Source organism: Phlebotomus papatasi, chromosome 1 (assembly GCF_024763615.1).
Source record: "Phlebotomus papatasi isolate M1 chromosome 1, Ppap_2.1, whole genome shotgun sequence".
In the NCBI taxonomy this organism is placed as follows: Eukaryota; Metazoa; Arthropoda; class Insecta; order Diptera; family Psychodidae; genus Phlebotomus; species Phlebotomus papatasi.
In genome coordinates, this window is record NC_077222.1 from 79,542,915 (window position 1) to 79,547,041 (window position 4,127).

Here is a 4,127-nt window from a genome sequence, read left to right on the forward strand (position 1 = left end):
GATAGCGTCAAAATTCATCGAAATTCAAAGTCACTTTTCTCAAAAACGGCATTGTGCAAGTTAATGAAATTTTAGTATGTTGTAGTCCAGTCTAGGAAGTTTCCAAAATGGTGCGTATGTGCGCTGTGGTTTCAATAGAACCGGAGATATGAGGGGTCAAAGTTCACGAAATTCAAAAAATCATATCTCCGGTTCTATGTGACAGATTTTGATGAATGAGGGCTTAAACGAAAGATCTCACCAAATGCTACAACTTTCTAGAATATTTGAACTTCGTGGGACCAACACCAGGGGCGCCACAGTCGAAAAACCAATTTCAATATCACATAACCTCAATTATCTCGACTGTCGCTGAACCGATTTTGATGATTACTTCAACATAATTGTAGAGCACATTTGTCTCTATATTTCGTCCATACATCATTTTCCGCTCAGACTACGCTATCACTCCGATTTTGCCGTTTAAGTGTGAAAAAATTGATTTTTCCAATAATAACGCTTTGAAATCACTCAGATGCCAATTTGACTGCCTCTACTCCACCAAGACACTTAAAATAGGGGTTTAAATGGAAAGTCCCGCAAAATACAACAATTCTTTGATATAGTTGAAGTTCAACAAATGACTACTTGGGGCACTCTGGATGAAAAAACGAGTTAAGAAACAAAAAACCTCGCTTATCTTGGCTTCTGAGTAATCGATGAGTTCAAGTTCTATGGGAAAATTATAGAGAACATTCTGGTCTACATTTCACCCATATATCACTTTTCTATCAGTTCATCCAAATCCTTGATATTTTGGTTTAAATACAAAATTTGTATAATTTCACGAATTTGATTCAAGATAACTGAATGGCGTCTCCCTACTTCAGCATCAAATCGAATTTGCATGCACTCCGAGTTAGCTCACGTTAAGAATCTCACCTACATAAGCCGGTTAGGATTATCTGTCCCTTTCATTAGAAATTGGAATGGGGTGCATTTTTCCTCTGAATCGTGCTGTATAACCTACTTGAGTTCAACCCATTTAATTACACGACTGCACCCCATAAGAAAGTGGAGGGTATTCCAAGAACTGAATCTTGGGCAAAGGAAGACCATAAGAGCTCTAGTTTAGGCAGTGTGAGCAAATGAGGGGATAGAAACGTATTGGAAAAGTTTCGAGAAACTTTTGTAACAATCCCATAATTTTCTCTCATCGCAGCAATTTGTATATATATGTTTTCTCGACATCAACATTGTGCGTGGCTCATTGAACAACTTAAATGTTTGTCTGACCTCAATAAAAAGTACGATGAGTGATAAAGAGTTCTTTTTTTGGAAAAATTACAAGACTTTGTCTATGTATTAACGTGATGGTGCTATTGTTCATGAGTACAAGCTAAATGTAGCACTGAGATAATCTACAATATTCACGAGATTTACACTCAGGAAAAAAAGTCTATCTGTGTAAAAGTTTATGTGTAAAATTATATGTATTTTAATCATTTTAAATTGAAAGATTTAATATAAATAACGTTCTTACTGTGTTATTACACTTGCATATTAAAATTTTAATATGCATTTTATATTCAAAATTTGATCTATTTGTTGATAAAAAGGTAGACTTGGCCCGCAAAATTTGATATAAATTGATTTATAGCATTAATGCGAAAAATTAATGCGATTTTCTCTTTAATTTTTTAATGTAAAAAATATTTATGCTTTAGGTAAATTTAAACTTATTTTTGCATGCCAAGTCCACTTCTTTATCAATAAATAGAAAAACCCGAAATATTAAGTGACTCAAAGACACAAATAACATATTTGGACGCTCACAAGCGACAATTAATGTGAATCACATTAAAATTTTAATGTACAAGTGTGATAATGACAATTTAATTTAGAATTAATTTTTATGTTTCACACTTCTTCCGCAATATTTTCTTTATAGTACACTTTTTATGTGTAAAAATATATCAACATTTTGTAATGTTAATTTTACACCTTTTTAAGGATAAAATTAATATGAAAAAGTGTTATTTTAACCCCTAATACACCTGAAAAGGGTAATATTTACACCGATTTTGGATCAATACTGCAGGGTAAAATAAACATTTCCGGAATGTTATTTTAACTTTTTAGGCTTTCTCTCAGTGAATTACTAAAACGAGGGTAAAATTAACTTCAGTCAATTAGTCACATACAATTTCACTGGGTGCATTTCCATTAACCATCTCAACTTTATCATCGTACACTTAGACAAAATTCAAATGGAAATTATTTGCATTTTTACTAGTTGAAAAGTAATTAAAAAGTCAAGTGTATCCCCAAAGAGCTTTTTTCATTCGTCATGAAAAGAACTTTCTGCCTCTTGCTGAATAAATGCAAAATCCGCCAATCCTCCGAAATGGAGCATTTTGACCAGTAAAAGAAGTTGTTCTAAAAGCTTTCTCTCATTGTGTGATTTTTAGAGTTTCAAATATTGAGGGTGCGCACATTTAACTACTCTTAAAAGCTCTTGACGCTTCCAGTGTTTATTTTAACAAAAGAAAGGGTATAAAGATGTTTATGGTGCACAAATGGAATAAATTCTTCGTCAGGACATAGTGCATTTAATTTGAGCAATTCAGAAGGAGTTTCTTACAGTACATTTTACTGTGTGACTGGAAAATTTCCTTCTGCATTTTCTTATAATATCCCGCATGGTCTATACATAGTACAATCTTGATAGCATATCCGTCACAAGGGATAAATTAACATTGTTAGCGAGAAACACTTGTGTAGGGGTAGTAGCAATACAATTTTTCTAATTGGCAATGGTGGCCTAGACAAAGAAATTCTACTATAGAAGCAAACAAGTTAAACGTAAAAAAAGGAAGTGAATGAAACAAAAATACCACTCATTCTTTTGTTCATTCTTTCACCAAGTCACGTGCTAGCCACCAGAGTTCATTCACATAATTAAAAATTGAAATTGTATTTCCAATTTGGCTAGAGCAGCTGAAGAGCTTTCCGATCAATATTTAATCCTTTTGCCCGTAATTCACTACAAATTGATGAGTTTTGGGGCTCTTTGACTCCCACTTCCGCCCACACTTGTTCATAGAAATGGTATATGTATGCATAAGCGTCAGGATTTCATAGGCAATTTACTATAACTTGTATTCTGCTTCGCCACGATCCGTGATTAAAAAAAAATATAGAAGTAACAACCCTCATGGTGAGTCTCATCCAACGTTAGAACTTTAATTGAACGAAGCAGAACATGAAACTCTTCATTTAAATTCACTCGCCAGCATTGAATTATCCTTTTAGCCTGTCTCTTCTTAGCCTTTTTAGCATAGCAAAAATCCTCATTCGCCTCTCAATTGCTTCCAGGAATACTATGGAAATTGCTACAAAATGGGAGAGCAATTAAATTAGAATGGTATTACCACTGTGATTTTCTAGCAACATCACCTGAACGTTTTCCCTCAAATTTAAAGCAGAGGTTAAAATTGGAGAAAAACCGTCTGTTTATATGCTGTTATAGTGAATTAATCCACTTACATCGTAGGGCAGCACACCAATTAAGAAATTTGTATCTGAACCCCTAATAAAACTAACAAGCCTTTTTACTGTGAGTGTTTATAACAATATAATAAAATTTTTAGTATAATCGTGTAAACTGCTATATATATATTCAGTGAACCCTTTTCGATTGAACTCATATTTGCACGGTAGTAGTTATTAAAATTTCTTAATTTTGAAAGAGACAAATTCCTATTCCGTATATCGCTGTTTTGTAAATTTAGAGAATTCGGAATTTTACTGCTGGAACTCAAAGAGAGAGAGCATATAATCGTCTTTTTCAACTTGTCACCGTCCTGGAGCTTAAACGGTAAGAGATATCGATTTTTAGTCTTCTATGACCCCCAATAAAAAACCATATTTATTTATTTATTCAATTAATGTTCCTGTACATAACTAATATATTATGGGGCTGTACATAATATTATGGGGCTGTACATATCTCTAGACATTCTTTTCTGCTCCCACCCCCATCTATCCTCTCCAAAACCATGTTTTTTTGGTTTTCTCAAAATTAGCCCAAGCTTTTTCAATTATTTTCGAATATGTTTTAGAGGCAGTCCAGGCGAAAATTTCAT